The following is a 17333-nucleotide window of genomic DNA, read 5'->3' as shown; positions in this document are numbered from 1 at the left end:
AAATTAGCCCACTAGGTACCTCCAGTAAGCACCACAGAGCTGCGTTGCATAGAGGTGTAAAAAGGGGCGTGGCCTCAGAACACCTGTCTGCAACGCAGCTCCGTGGCGCATACTGGAGATGCTTGTTGGGCTAGTTGGCACTCAGGCATCCTCAGTATTGAAGGGGAATAAATTCCCCAACTTACAACTGGCCAGGGGGCACGTTTGCAGAGTGCTGCAAGGAGGGGGCGTGGCCTCCGGCGCGATGCCGGTCTTTCATTTATTTTATTTTTTTAGGAAGGAGGGCTGTGTGCCCCCCCCCCTTCTTTTTCTAATTTATTGGCCCTGGGGACCCCATCCCCCAGGGCTTGCACCCTAATTATTTTGGTTGAAAAAAATTAATTTGGCCCTCCCAAGGCCTTAATCGGCCCCGGGGACCCCAACCCCCGGGTCATGGCCGCCTTTTTTTTTTTTTTTTTAAATTTTATTCTTTAGGAGGGGGGCTACGTTGCCCACCTCCTCAGGCCACTTATGGCCCCGGGGACCCCATCGTCCGGGGCCGGCCTTTGTTTTTTATTATTTAAAAAAAAAATATATATTTATAGAAACACCTAGGACATGCTGGACAAACCGTATGTACCTATCACTATGACGATTTGCGTGATATTCATTAAAAGGCGACTATGCATACAATGAATCCACGTGGAATGTATTTACACCGCTAGTGAAGCTCTTGACGTGTCTGACGCCCTACCGTGCCTAATCCCGGCGCCCCCGCCGGTGGGTACTCTCCAAGTAGACACCCTTGCCATTTATTTATACAAACATGGGTAGCTATTGACGGGCACATTTAATACACATGCACACCAAGCCATTCAAAGGGGATTCGACAAAAATTCGACCAAACTATGCAAGAAACCCCCCTCACGGTTAATAAAACATACATGCACCACCGGATGTGTAATACTTTTTATTTTACTCTCTGGAAAGGAGACGAACCTCACTTGAGAGTCACAGCGAGATCCTGGCTGTGCCCAATGCTGTGTTACACCCAACAGTGCCCGCCGAGTCCCACACACCTCTGTGTTGTATTCCACCAGCTAGTGCGTATGCTATGACACTCTCTAGCCCATGTGCACTGTAACACCACCCCGTGAATATGTCATGCCACACTTGCCTTCGCACGGGTTTTATTGCCCCCTCTAACGTACCTTCCTCGATGCCTATGTTATAACGCACAGCGCTATGCCATACATATTACAATCTGGGATCCATATCTTTGTCACAGTGCATATGCAACGTTACACTCCCCAGCACATATTTTATATTACAACTTTAGAGACTAGTTAGGTTACACAACACTGCCCTGTGCATATTACACTCCAAGGCGCATATCGCATAGTACGCGCTAGAGCCTGTGCTATCTCGCGCTCTCCAATGAATATGTCATTGCGCACAATGTATTGCATATTTTATTTCACGCCCCAGTTCATCTTATATCACCCTTTTTGGTGCATAGTTTATACCACATACTATATCTAGTTTTCATTTTCAATCGTGCTCTCAGGACTATGTTCTATATAACACTGCGTCCACCTACCCTTTTCACGGGCATTACATTTTGCGATGGGGGGTGGAGGATCAGGGGGTGTTTCTGCCAAGTGAGCCCGGAGTCACAGTCACAAACGTCCTCTTCTTCCTGAATAAAAGTGAGATTATGCTGCATACTTGTTCATATTTTAAGTAGTTAGCACAGACGCACATTTTAAAAACAATAAAGTTCCTAATACCCACCTTCTCTGAACAGTTAGCTTGCTGCCCCATCCACCTCCTCCCTATCCTCTGTTGTCTGAATCCATGGACTAGCCTCCTCCCTCCTGCCATGCATGGTCTGATGTGCTGCCACTGCCCTCCATTTAGCATGATGTACCAGTCCACTCCTCCTGCCCTCCATTGCCCAATTCTATGGCCCATCATTGACCTCCTGCTTAGCCTCTGTGCTTAGCTTGCTGCCCCTATTCTGCTTCTCCCTGCCCTCCGATGTCTTTGTGCATGCCCCTGCTCCATCCTTTTTGCCCACCATGTTCCATGGACCTGCCACTCCTATCTACTCTGAGTGTTCTGTTGAGCTGCCACTCCCCTCCACCTGCCTAGCATTGTCAGATGACTGTAACCTGTCCCTGCCACCGCCACCCTGCCTGTCCACATGCCATTCCCCTATCCCCTTCCTCCAGTCCTCCATGGTCCATTATGCTGCAACTCCCTTCTGCCCTCCCTGGTCTGTTGTGCTGCAACTGCTCCTCCTGCCTGCCCCACGCGGTCTGTTGTGAGGCCCCTTCCCCTGAACTCTCTTGTCTGTGACTAGGTCCTGACCCTCCCTTCTATCCTCCATGGTCCTTTGTGCATGCCCATGCACCCTCCTTCTTGCCCATCATAGCCATTGTGCTGCCACTAACCCTCCTGCTTGCCATGCATGGTCTTCTGTGCTGCCATGGCCCCTCCCACCTTCCCTCCATAGTCTGTGTGTATGCCATCATGGTCTCATTGTTGCTCTCCATGGTGTGTCTTGTTTCTAGTGCCCATCCTGCCTGACCTCCATGGTCATCTTGCTGCTCCTGCCCTGCCCCCAGCCTTCTGTTTCCATGTGCAGACCCCTATTCCCTCCCTCCTGGCTTGTCTATTCCATTGTAATGCCCCTGATCCGTCCCTCCTGCCCTTTATGGTCTGTTATGCTGCAGCTTTCTCTCCTGTCTGTCCATTATGGTCCGCTAGCTACCATTGCCTCTTTCCCCTCTGTTCTCTGTTGTCCATGTGCATGGTCCTGTCCCCTCCCTATTGCTTTCTATGAATTGTTGTGCTGCACTCCCGTCCCGCATGCCCTGTGTGGTGTATTGTGCTGCTACAAACCCTAATGCCTGCCCTGTATGGTCAGTTTGGTGCACCTCTCCATGTCCCTCCTGTCCTCTGTTATCCGAGTCCATGTCCCTACCCCAATTCCTCCTGCCTTCCATGATCCAATGTACCATACTTGCGAACATTTTGAACTTGGTAAGAGGGAGATTTAGAAAAAAAACTGGGGTATTGATTTTCCCCTTTGAGTTAAATTGAAAAAGAGGAGATTGTAGACAGGAGACAGATCAAATAAAGCCCATTTGAGCTTAAAAACATTGGACGTTTCCTGGCTGAAACGGGTCTGTTGGCATGTATGGTTGTACTACCACTGCCTCTTCCTTCTGCCCACAATGGTCTATTATATTGCCACGGCCTCTCTTGCCAGTCCTGTATTGGTTTGTTGCCCCTGCCCCCCTTTCCACTGCCCTCCATAGTCTGTTGTGCTGCCACTGCCCTTCCTGCCTGCCTAGTGTGGTCAAATTGTTGCCTCTGCACTCTCCTACCTGCCTTCAATTTTCAGAGTCCGTGCCCCTGGCCTCTGCCTCTCAACAGTATCCCAATGAACAACTAGATTGCTAACATTCTATATTTATTACAAAAGTGTAGAACGCCTGACGTCATCTTGATGTAATCAAAACTGTAATACCTAGAGCATTTCCTTTAGAAATTACATATATGAGAGGGTCTTATTTGCATCAAAATTATGGTTAGTGCTCTAAAAAACTAAAATGAGGACATATTTTCTGAGTTTTCAAATAGCGACAAAGAACTTTTAAATTATTTGTAATCTTCACGTTTTTTTATCCAGTTGACCACTTGATTAAATGTTGCACCTAGGGGAGAGGATGTGGTGTTACTTCCAGAGCAGCAGACTTTGCTACTGGGGAACCAGGTTGGAGTTTCTGCTTCAGCTCAACATTCTGTGATTCTGGTCAAATCACTTAATCTCCCCATGTCTACAACCAAAATGAATTTGATCTTGTGTGATGTAACCAATGCTCATGTAAAGCACTCCAATACCTGACAAGTCTGCACTATATAAAACTGCAAATACACAAAAAATAAGTGTTTTGCACACTTCTGTCATTGGGCTGCATGTGGGCTACATCTGGGTGATATATGTGCTGCATTTGGACTCTTTTGTCTCTGGTGGCCTTCTTGGGAGATTTATTTGTTATGAAGTTTCCTAATTTCCTCATTTACTGCAGTCTCCTGAGTAGGAAATACTTTCAGTTTTTTACTTTGGTTCCATCAAGAAGGCATTTGGATGTGTCACACATTTGCCATAAATTCTGAATGTTAGCACTCTAGTTGCTCATTAGATCACTGTATTAAAGCTACTGCTCACCAGGGAAGTCTGTTGCTGGTATTCAAAGTGCATGTTTCAGTCTGCATGTCAGAATTTTTTTATGAAATAGAAGAGGGTTTGAGAAGTCAAAATGTGCCCTAATTTTTCTTTCTGCGGCACTAATCATAATTTCGATGGCAAAATGAACGCCCTCATTTTGTTCCTTTGTAAATTAAATGTTTTAAGTGTTACCACTTTATTCCAATCAAGATGGCTTCAGGCGTGCCATACATTTGTCATAAGTAAGACTGTTAGCGCTCTAGTTGTTCTTTAGAACACTCTGGGAATCTGCAGTAGAACACAAAGGAATCAATTGACAATCTCTGCCCTTGTTGGATGTACATGTTTTACTGAGAATGTCAGACTTCATTCTCACATGACTGAGAAAGATAATGTGAATTTACAGAAAATATGCTCTCAGTTTAGCTTATAGATCACCTTCCAAACCTCTGTGGGAAAAGCATGAGAAAATAGTTTTCTCTCAAACATGATTCATGATATCACCGCAGAAGGCTTTTTCACATGGTAAAATCACCTTAGAACACACCACAATTCCTAAAATGAGTATGGTACCATCAACAAATGATTTATAATATAACTAAAGTCTTAAAACCTTATATTAACTGCAGTGCTTTTTAATGAGGTGCTATCATGTATATTGGTCCCACGATGGCTGCCAACACTTCTTGGATGAAGTACTAACAGCCAATCAGATCTCACGATGAGATGTGTGGTTAGGGTCCGCCCAGATATATCTATCTTTTTAACTCTAATTTTCTCAGGAACTACTGAACGGATTTACACCATTTAAGCAAAAGGCACGAGTCTGAACTGAGGACTACCTCTTTGCCAAATTTGGTGTAATTCCGTTCAGCAGTTCGGGCTGTAGCTGCGTCAACAAGTACTATGGGAAAATGCATGGGGAAAACGTGTTTTGGGACCCCCCTTTTTTTCTCAGCCACCGCTTGATGAATCACCGTGAAATTTTCAGGATAGGAGTGGACCCGAGCTGGCCAAAAGTTTGGAAAATTTTGCGAAGATTCGTCAATCGGTGCCAACGTTATTCCAAATAGAATGTTGCGGATTTCCTATGGAAAATAGGTCCTAACTATAACTACCTACTGGCGACTGCCAGTAGGTTATTTACATATATATATATATATATATAATATATATATATATATATATATGAAGTAACATCCAAAGCCAGTTGGTTATCTCCCAAGTCTGGATTTTACAGGTGCAGTTCCTGCCGCGCTTGCAAATTTGGAATAAATACAAACAGCTACACCTCGGCTTTTTCGTCGGAAAGTATTCCCATCAAAGGGCACTACTCCTGTAGAACGGAGTATGCCGTCTACATGTTACAATGCACTTGCGGACTGAAATATATCGGCAGCACCAAGTTACCGGTGCATGCTCGCATTCTCCAACATTTGCGAGCAATTGTCAATTCAGACCCCGCATATCCAGTGGCCAGACACTTTAAAATGACACATGCCAACAATCTCAATTGTCTACAATATTGCGTTCTAGACTCCGTACCCATTCTAAAAAGAGGAGGTAATCGTGAAAAGCAATTGCGACAATTGGAGTCTCGCTACATCATCGAGCTTGACACCAAAAGCCCCCATGGTCTCAATATTGGGGAGGACATGCACCATTTTCTGTAAGCTATGCCTGGCCAATCCATGAGATTCGGGCACCAGTTAGTTTTTGGGCTATCCCATCCCAGCTGTTCAATCCAGGTCCCAGAGTGTCAATTACTGTTAACTACTGATGCATTCCTTTTACATGCCCATGGTGAATCCGTCACTACCATACATGCCAATAACCTCCGACGATGTGTTTGGGTATTAATCTATGACCATACAATCCTCTACTTTGACAATGTCTAATCATTTAAATAGTTGTGCACTTCCATTTGGAGTTCCAATTGATCCACACAACATACAGGGTTGTTTTTTAAGGGGGATCCCTTTTGTCAGCATCAGGTATTCTTACCTTCTATGTTAACACAGTGCCCGTTAATCCCTCTCCACTTTGGAGTCTGTGATTTTTCGGCTGTACTGAACCCAATTTTTTAACCACTAGCACTTTACACTTTATTACATTGGCACTTTAGCACTGAGCACTGGTTATTACTTTAGCATACTAACTGTGGCACTTTTGTGCACATACCTTAAAATTTGGATTTGACCACTTATATGAAAGGTTCCAAGGATGTTATCTTTGATGACCATCTTCAGTTTATCAGCATACCTACTCTCAAATACCATATGATTATTTAACCTGTGGAGTTACAAGACCTGTTTACATTTGAGTATTTGTACTCAGTTACAACAACTGCCAATTATATACAACAAATAGCATTGACTTGTTATGTATATTTCATGCATTTTTTTAAGTTTGGTAGTTTTTCAGGTCAACAGACTAACTGCCTATAAAAATAACTCCTTTTCCTGACAGATTGAATCTTTGCGTACAGCTGACAATGCTAATCATATATATGGTCCACACAGATAACGTGTCAGCAGAAACTCATTCATATTTTGTTGACAGTGTTTAAGTTCAAATTTACTACGTTGCAGAAGTATTTGTTGTGACCTTTTTAATCAATGTGACATCGTGTCGTCAATTCAATGAATTTACACGCAATAGTGTTTCTATTTCCTTAGTTATGCTTTCAGATTGTTCACAGGTGCTAGTGGGTGATTTCACTTTAAATGTACTGTGATGCACGTAACGCGGTCATGTGAGCAAGGGCCGAGTGGCTCGAAACGCGTCATGGACTAGGCACGTAACTTTTTGAATAAACACCATTTTTTGAGCACTGGCGATTGAAGTTGTCCGTTCCTTTCGTTGTGCCAGACTGCACATCAGGGAAGTTTCTTTGATATATATATATATATATATATATATATATATATATATATATTCAAAAACAGGCATGTGGGACTCACGGGACATTAATGATTTATTCGGAGCAAATGCATTACGGCTCTCTGCCTTCTTCAGTGCTCATTAAAACTTCATTGAAACTGACATATGTTTTAATAACTTCAGAGATGATTTCATTTGTGCAACGTTCCAAATGGCAAGCCCACTAGGTACCTCCAGTAAGCACCACAGAGCTGCGTTGCATAGAGGTGTAAAAAGGGGCGTGGCCTCAGAACACCTGTCTGCAACGCAGCTCCGTGGCGCATACTGGAGATGCTTGTTGGGCTAGTTGGCACTCAGGCATCCTCAGTATTGAAGGGGAATAAATTCCCCAACTTACAACTGGCCAGGGGGCACGTTTGCAGAGTGCTGCAAGGAGGGGGCGTGGCCTCCGGCGCGATGCCGGTCTTTCATTTATTTTATTTTTTTAGGAAGGAGGGCTGTGTGCCCCCCCCCCCTTCTTTTTCTAATTTATTGGCCCTGGGGACCCCATCCCCCAGGGCTTGCACCCTAATTATTTTGGTTGAAAAAAATTAATTTGGCCCTCCCAAGGCCTTAATCGGCCCCGGGGACCCCAACCCCCGGGTCATGGCCGCCTTTTTTTTTTTTTTTTTAATTTTATTCTTTAGGAGGGGGGCTACGTTGCCCACCTCCTCAGGCCACTTATGGCCCCGGGGACCCCATCGTCCGGGGCCGGCCTTTGTTTTTTATTATTTAAAAAAAATATATATATTTATAGAAACACCTAGGACATGCTGGACAAACCGTATGTACCTATCACTATGACGATTTGCGTGATATTCATTAAAAGGCGACTATGCATACAATGAATCCACGTGGAATGTATTTACACCGCTAGTGAAGCTCTTGACGTGTCTGACGCCCTACCGTGCCTAATCCCGGCGCCCCCGCCGGTGGGTACTCTCCAAGTAGACACCCTTGCCATTTATTTATACAAACATGGGTAGCTATTGACGGGCACATTTAATACACATGCACACCAAGCCATTCAAAGGGGATTCGACAAAAATTCGACCAAACTATGCAAGAAACCCCCCTCACGGTTAATAAAACATACATGCACCACCGGATGTGTAATACTTTTTATTTTACTCTCTGGAAAGGAGACGAACCTCACTTGAGAGTCACAGCGAGATCCTGGCTGTGCCCAATGCTGTGTTACACCCAACAGTGCCCGCCGAGTCCCACACACCTCTGTGTTGTATTCCACCAGCTAGTGCGTATGCTATGACACTCTCTAGCCCATGTGCACTGTAACACCACCCCGTGAATATGTCATGCCACACTTGCCTTCGCACGGGTTTTATTGCCCCCTCTAACGTACCTTCCTCGATGCCTATGTTATAACGCACAGCGCTATGCCATACATATTACAATCTGGGATCCATATCTTTGTCACAGTGCATATGCAACGTTACACTCCCCAGCACATATTTTATATTACAACTTTAGAGACTAGTTAGGTTACACAACACTGCCCTGTGCATATTACACTCCAAGGCGCATATCGCATAGTACGCGCTAGAGCCTGTGCTATCTCGCGCTCTCCAATGAATATGTCATTGCGCACAATGTATTGCATATTTTATTTCACGCCCCAGTTCATCTTATATCACCCTTTTTGGTGCATAGTTTATACCACATACTATATCTAGTTTTCATTTTCAATCGTGCTCTCAGGACTATGTTCTATATAACACTGCGTCCACCTACCCTTTTCACGGGCATTACATTTTGCGATGGGGGGTGGAGGATCAGGGGGTGTTTCTGCCAAGTGAGCCCGGAGTCACAGTCACAAACGTCCTCTTCTTCCTGAATAAAAGTGAGATTATGCTGCATACTTGTTCATATTTTAAGTAGTTAGCACAGACGCACATTTTAAAAACAATAAAGTTCCTAATACCCACCTTCTCTGAACAGTTAGCTTGCTGCCCCATCCACCTCCTCCCTATCCTCTGTTGTCTGAATCCATGGACTAGCCTCCTCCCTCCTGCCATGCATGGTCTGATGTGCTGCCACTGCCCTCCATTTAGCATGATGTACCAGTCCACTCCTCCTGCCCTCCATTGCCCAATTCTATGGCCCATCATTGACCTCCTGCTTAGCCTCTGTGCTTAGCTTGCTGCCCCTATTCTGCTTCTCCCTGCCCTCCGATGTCTTTGTGCATGCCCCTGCTCCATCCTTTTTGCCCACCATGTTCCATGGACCTGCCACTCCTATCTACTCTGAGTGTTCTGTTGAGCTGCCACTCCCCTCCACCTGCCTAGCATTGTCAGATGACTGTAACCTGTCCCTGCCACCGCCACCCTGCCTGTCCACATGCCATTCCCCTATCCCCTTCCTCCAGTCCTCCATGGTCCATTATGCTGCAACTCCCTTCTGCCCTCCCTGGTCTGTTGTGCTGCAACTGCTCCTCCTGCCTGCCCCACGCGGTCTGTTGTGAGGCCCCTTCCCCTGAACTCTCTTGTCTGTGACTAGGTCCTGACCCTCCCTTCTATCCTCCATGGTCCTTTGTGCATGCCCATGCACCCTCCTTCTTGCCCATCATAGCCATTGTGCTGCCACTAACCCTCCTGCTTGCCATGCATGGTCTTCTGTGCTGCCATGGCCCCTCCCACCTTCCCTCCATAGTCTGTGTGTATGCCATCATGGTCTCATTGTTGCTCTCCATGGTGTGTCTTGTTTCTAGTGCCCATCCTGCCTGACCTCCATGGTCATCTTGCTGCTCCTGCCCTGCCCCCAGCCTTCTGTTTCCATGTGCAGACCCCTATTCCCTCCCTCCTGGCTTGTCTATTCCATTGTAATGCCCCTGATCCGTCCCTCCTGCCCTTTATGGTCTGTTATGCTGCAGCTTTCTCTCCTGTCTGTCCATTATGGTCCGCTAGCTACCATTGCCTCTTTCCCCTCTGTTCTCTGTTGTCCATGTGCATGGTCCTGTCCCCTCCCTATTGCTTTCTATGAATTGTTGTGCTGCACTCCCGTCCCGCATGCCCTGTGTGGTGTATTGTGCTGCTACAAACCCTAATGCCTGCCCTGTATGGTCAGTTTGGTGCACCTCTCCATGTCCCTCCTGTCCTCTGTTATCCGAGTCCATGTCCCTACCCCAATTCCTCCTGCCTTCCATGATCCAATGTACCATACTTGCGAACATTTTGAACTTGGTAAGAGGGAGATTTAGAAAAAAAACTGGGGTATTGATTTTCCCCTTTGAGTTAAATTGAAAAAGAGGAGATTGTAGACAGGAGACAGATCAAATAAAGCCCATTTGAGCTTAAAAACATTGGACGTTTCCTGGCTGAAACGGGTCTGTTGGCATGTATGGTTGTACTACCACTGCCTCTTCCTTCTGCCCACAATGGTCTATTATATTGCCACGGCCTCTCTTGCCAGTCCTGTATTGGTTTGTTGCCCCTGCCCCCCTTTCCACTGCCCTCCATAGTCTGTTGTGCTGCCACTGCCCTTCCTGCCTGCCTAGTGTGGTCAAATTGTTGCCTCTGCACTCTCCTACCTGCCTTCAATTTTCAGAGTCCGTGCCCCTGGCCTCTGCCTCTCAACAGTATCCCAATGAACAACTAGATTGCTAACATTCTATATTTATTACAAAAGTGTAGAACGCCTGACGTCATCTTGATGTAATCAAAACTGTAATACCTAGAGCATTTCCTTTAGAAATTACATATATGAGAGGGTCTTATTTGCATCAAAATTATGGTTAGTGCTCTAAAAAACTAAAATGAGGACATATTTTCTGAGTTTTCAAATAGCGACAAAGAACTTTTAAATTATTTGTAATCTTCACGTTTTTTTATCCAGTTGACCACTTGATTAAATGTTGCACCTAGGGGAGAGGATGTGGTGTTACTTCCAGAGCAGCAGACTTTGCTACTGGGGAACCAGGTTGGAGTTTCTGCTTCAGCTCAACATTCTGTGATTCTGGTCAAATCACTTAATCTCCCCATGTCTACAACCAAAATGAATTTGATCTTGTGTGATGTAACCAATGCTCATGTAAAGCACTCCAATACCTGACAAGTCTGCACTATATAAAACTGCAAATACACAAAAAATAAGTGTTTTGCACACTTCTGTCATTGGGCTGCATGTGGGCTACATCTGGGTGATATATGTGCTGCATTTGGACTCTTTTGTCTCTGGTGGCCTTCTTGGGAGATTTATTTGTTATGAAGTTTCCTAATTTCCTCATTTACTGCAGTCTCCTGAGTAGGAAATACTTTCAGTTTTTTACTTTGGTTCCATCAAGAAGGCATTTGGATGTGTCACACATTTGCCATAAATTCTGAATGTTAGCACTCTAGTTGCTCATTAGATCACTGTATTAAAGCTACTGCTCACCAGGGAAGTCTGTTGCTGGTATTCAAAGTGCATGTTTCAGTCTGCATGTCAGAATTTTTTTATGAAATAGAAGAGGGTTTGAGAAGTCAAAATGTGCCCTAATTTTTCTTTCTGCGGCACTAATCATAATTTCGATGGCAAAATGAACGCCCTCATTTTGTTCCTTTGTAAATTAAATGTTTTAAGTGTTACCACTTTATTCCAATCAAGATGGCTTCAGGCGTGCCATACATTTGTCATAAGTAAGACTGTTAGCGCTCTAGTTGTTCTTTAGAACACTCTGGGAATCTGCAGTAGAACACAAAGGAATCAATTGACAATCTCTGCCCTTGTTGGATGTACATGTTTTACTGAGAATGTCAGACTTCATTCTCACATGACTGAGAAAGATAATGTGAATTTACAGAAAATATGCTCTCAGTTTAGCTTATAGATCACCTTCCAAACCTCTGTGGGAAAAGCATGAGAAAATAGTTTTCTCTCAAACATGATTCATGATATCACCGCAGAAGGCTTTTTCACATGGTAAAATCACCTTAGAACACACCACAATTCCTAAAATGAGTATGGTACCATCAACAAATGATTTATAATATAACTAAAGTCTTAAAACCTTATATTAACTGCAGTGCTTTTTAATGAGGTGCTATCATGTATATTGGTCCCACGATGGCTGCCAACACTTCTTGGATGAAGTACTAACAGCCAATCAGATCTCACGATGAGATGTGTGGTTAGGGTCCGCCCAGATATATCTATCTTTTTAACTCTAATTTTCTCAGGAACTACTGAACGGATTTACACCATTTAAGCAAAAGGCACGAGTCTGAACTGAGGACTACCTCTTTGCCAAATTTGGTGTAATTCCGTTCAGCAGTTCGGGCTGTAGCTGCGTCAACAAGTACTATGGGAAAATGCATGGGGAAAACGTGTTTTGGGACCCCCCTTTTTTTCTCAGCCACCGCTTGATGAATCACCGTGAAATTTTCAGGATAGGAGTGGACCCGAGCTGGCCAAAAGTTTGGAAAATTTTGCGAAGATTCGTCAATCGGTGCCAACGTTATTCCAAATAGAATGTTGCGGATTTCCTATGGAAAATAGGTCCTAACTATAACTACCTACTGGCGACTGCCAGTAGGTTATTTACATATATATATATATATATATATAATATATATATATATATATGAAGTAACATCCAAAGCCAGTTGGTTATCTCCCAAGTCTGGATTTTACAGGTGCAGTTCCTGCCGCGCTTGCAAATTTGGAATAAATACAAACAGCTACACCTCGGCTTTTTCGTCGGAAAGTATTCCCATCAAAGGGCACTACTCCTGTAGAACGGAGTATGCCGTCTACATGTTACAATGCACTTGCGGACTGAAATATATCGGCAGCACCAAGTTACCGGTGCATGCTCGCATTCTCCAACATTTGCGAGCAATTGTCAATTCAGACCCCGCATATCCAGTGGCCAGACACTTTAAAATGACACATGCCAACAATCTCAATTGTCTACAATATTGCGTTCTAGACTCCGTACCCATTCTAAAAAGAGGAGGTAATCGTGAAAAGCAATTGCGACAATTGGAGTCTCGCTACATCATCGAGCTTGACACCAAAAGCCCCCATGGTCTCAATATTGGGGAGGACATGCACCATTTTCTGTAAGCTATGCCTGGCCAATCCATGAGATTCGGGCACCAGTTAGTTTTTGGGCTATCCCATCCCAGCTGTTCAATCCAGGTCCCAGAGTGTCAATTACTGTTAACTACTGATGCATTCCTTTTACATGCCCATGGTGAATCCGTCACTACCATACATGCCAATAACCTCCGACGATGTGTTTGGGTATTAATCTATGACCATACAATCCTCTACTTTGACAATGTCTAATCATTTAAATAGTTGTGCACTTCCATTTGGAGTTCCAATTGATCCACACAACATACAGGGTTGTTTTTTAAGGGGGATCCCTTTTGTCAGCATCAGGTATTCTTACCTTCTATGTTAACACAGTGCCCGTTAATCCCTCTCCACTTTGGAGTCTGTGATTTTTCGGCTGTACTGAACCCAATTTTTTAACCACTAGCACTTTACACTTTATTACATTGGCACTTTAGCACTGAGCACTGGTTATTACTTTAGCATACTAACTGTGGCACTTTTGTGCACATACCTTAAAATTTGGATTTGACCACTTATATGAAAGGTTCCAAGGATGTTATCTTTGATGACCATCTTCAGTTTATCAGCATACCTACTCTCAAATACCATATGATTATTTAACCTGTGGAGTTACAAGACCTGTTTACATTTGAGTATTTGTACTCAGTTACAACAACTGCCAATTATATACAACAAATAGCATTGACTTGTTATGTATATTTCATGCATTTTTTTAAGTTTGGTAGTTTTTCAGGTCAACAGACTAACTGCCTATAAAAATAACTCCTTTTCCTGACAGATTGAATCTTTGCGTACAGCTGACAATGCTAATCATATATATGGTCCACACAGATAACGTGTCAGCAGAAACTCATTCATATTTTGTTGACAGTGTTTAAGTTCAAATTTACTACGTTGCAGAAGTATTTGTTGTGACCTTTTTAATCAATGTGACATCGTGTCGTCAATTCAATGAATTTACACGCAATAGTGTTTCTATTTCCTTAGTTATGCTTTCAGATTGTTCACAGGTGCTAGTGGGTGATTTCACTTTAAATGTACTGTGATGCACGTAACGCGGTCATGTGAGCAAGGGCCGAGTGGCTCGAAACGCGTCATGGACTAGGCACGTAACTTTTTGAATAAACACCATTTTTTGAGCACTGGCGATTGAAGTTGTCCGTTCCTTTCGTTGTGCCAGACTGCACATCAGGGAAGTTTCTTTGATATATATATATATATATATATATATATATATATATATATATATATATTCAAAAACAGGCATGTGGGACTCACGGGACATTAATGATTTATTCGGAGCAAATGCATTACGGCTCTCTGCCTTCTTCAGTGCTCATTAAAACTTCATTGAAACTGACATATGTTTTAATAACTTCAGAGATGATTTCATTTGTGCAACGTTCAAAATGGCAAGCAGAAAAGGACTGTCAGAGTTCCTGGTGCAAATGCCGATTTTTGTGGCAGCCATTTCAGCATGTATATTAACTGCTCAAACCAGATGGAAAACACTTAGTTTTGCCTTCATTTAAAGTTCTTAAGTCTCTCATAGACCATGTTAAACTTTGCATAGGGTAAAAAACGAAACATTCAAAATGTAGCCTACATGCAGGCAAATCCTCACAGCCTCTATCCCAGCTGCGCTGATGATTTCATTAATCACCAGACCTCTTGATTCCTCTTCCTCCTTCGTGCTTCTGGTTGTTTATACCCTTTTAGTACCACAAACTAAAAGCGAGAGGGAGAAGCAGAAGACTGCACCTCCCACTCCAGAAAACCCTGGATTGTAGCATGAAGATGGCCCTCCTCTGAGGCCGGACTCAGCATTCTTTTTTTTTTTTTTTTTTTTAAAACCTTTATTACAATTTCGAAAAGATACAAGTATGGGCCTACAACCAACAGGCCGGCCGCTAAACGCAGTGTAAACCTAGGCATGACTTAATATGCACATCAATGAGGCAACAAAAGAGTTACTAAAGTGCTAATCATCGCAGTCCGCCAAAGCCGCAGTCCATAAACAAACAGGAAAGGTTTCATATTTTTGAAAAACAAAAAACATCAAACACACAAGGCAGAGGAGGTTAATGGCAGGAACATGTGCTCCCCGTATCGAGGGAGTAAACCAACCCGGGTAGACAGAGGGGGGGGGAGGGGGGCAAGGCAGAAGCGACAAATTTGCATGTCGCAGAAGCATACAGGAATGCGGGGGCTAGGGAGACAGAGCGGCATCCATCTCACGCGTCTGGGGCGGGGCGCAAATACCTCCACGATAGGAGTTCCAGGGACCCCACACCTTAATCCACTTCCCAGGCTTGCCTCTCGCCACATACACCGTTTTCTCTCTAAACATACACCAGTCCATGTGTTCCTTCCACTCGGAGACCGTTGGCGGCCTCTGTGAGCCCCACAATTGTGCGATGTCACGCTTCGCTATCATATAGCCTAGAGTCACCCATTGCGTCTGCGTCACATTATAATCAGTCGGTTCCCAGACATTCAGCAAGCATCTACGTGCCTCCGGCAACAAGGCAACATGTGTGACTTCCTCCAACACCGCATGCACTCTGCACCAAAACCGAGTCACCTCCGGACACTCCCACAAGATATGGAGAAAAGTCCCCAATAGCCCACAGCCTCGCTTACACAAACCATCCACCGAATACCCCATACGCATCAAACCAGGCCCCGTGACGTACACTCTATGCAGTATCTTAAGCTGGACGAACCGCAATCGGGCCGGGATAGCCACCTCTTTCGGGGAGGCCACCGCTGACACCCAATCCCCGTCGTCCAGCTCTATACCGTCGGCAATCCATGTCTCCCGCAATGAGGCCAGCAAACCCATTCGATCATTGATAAGCTTTTTATAAATCAACGAAATGGTGCTATCCGGCACGTAGCCGTCCAATACTCTGTCTTCCAACGGGGAATGCTCCGGAATAGACGCCACGTCTGAAAACACGGAATAGACGCCACGTCTGAAAACACGGAACACAAGGCATGATGAACTTGAACATACCGATAGTATTCCCTATCATTCAACTGGTATTCCGTTTTCAGCATGTCGAACGTCTTAAATTTCCCTTTCGTCCAGAGATCCCCTACCGTGCTGATACCAATCGTATCCCACTTCTCGAAGCCTTTCGTAGTATACAGACAACCCAAACGCTGGGACGCGTTCAATGGCGTAGCCCGAGTCAAGCGATCCCTCCACCCCATCGCCGCATTTGCTGCATGCCACACCTGCACCGCGACCCGCGTCGGGCCCGTCAACCGCGCATCAAGGGACCCCGAGTATAGTGCTCGATTATAGTCTCCGCCTGGCAGCAGCAATTTGTCCATCTCAAAAGCCGGGTTCAAAGCAGGGCCACACATCCCGTGATTGACGGCAGCCAACTGGGAGGCCCAGTAATATAGCTTAATGTCAGGGAGGGCGACCCCCCCGTCATACCACGGTAGGGTCAGTTTGGCAAGAGCAATCCGCGGCCACCCATCCCAAAACAATCGACGCTGGAGACACTCCACCTCCCGAAAATAACGGGCCGGCACTACGTTCATAGTGTTCTGCAGGGCGTACAAAAAGCGTGGTAGCGACATCATTTTGAACAATGCTGCCCGGCCGAGCGGCGAGAGCGGTAGCCACCGCCAACCCGCCACATCCGCCCGTAGGCGCTGAAGGGGGGGGAGAAGATTCCGTTCATACCGGGCCACCGGATCCAGGGTTATAAAGATACCCAAATACGTGAACCCCGACTCCGCAATCTGGATAGGGCACCCCCGCGGAAGGGGGGGGGGGCCTCCCCGGAGAGAACGTAGACACAAGACTTAGCCCAGTTAATAACCAATCCGGAATTGCGACCAAAGGAGCTCAACACATCCACCAATACAATGAGCGATTTGCGCGGAGATGCAAGATACAAGAGGATATCGTCCGCATATAGGGAAACGCGATCCTCGTATTCCGGCGTCCATCTAAGGCCACGTATCGAGGGGTGCCACCGCAACCATTCCGCAAGGGGCTCCAAACAAAGCGCAAAGAGAAGGGGCGACAGTGGACATCCCTGTCGGGTGCCCCTACCCAAAACAAAGGGAGCCGACACCCGTCCGTTGA

The 17333-nt window shown here is 45.1% G+C and overlaps 1 protein-coding gene across 1 annotated transcript in view; it reads left to right on the top strand.

Annotated features, from left to right (window-relative positions):
* Positions 1-17333, top strand: part of RAB20 (RAB20, member RAS oncogene family) — a 132002-nt gene that overhangs the window by 90852 nt on the left and 23817 nt on the right. The gene's annotated exons all lie outside the window — the stretch shown is intronic.

Source organism: Triturus cristatus, chromosome 8, assembly GCF_964204655.1.
Source record: "Triturus cristatus chromosome 8, aTriCri1.1, whole genome shotgun sequence".
Taxonomy (NCBI): domain Eukaryota; kingdom Metazoa; phylum Chordata; class Amphibia; order Caudata; family Salamandridae; genus Triturus; species Triturus cristatus.
Note: the sequence above shows the minus strand (reverse complement) of the source record. Positions and strands in the feature narration are given on the sequence as shown.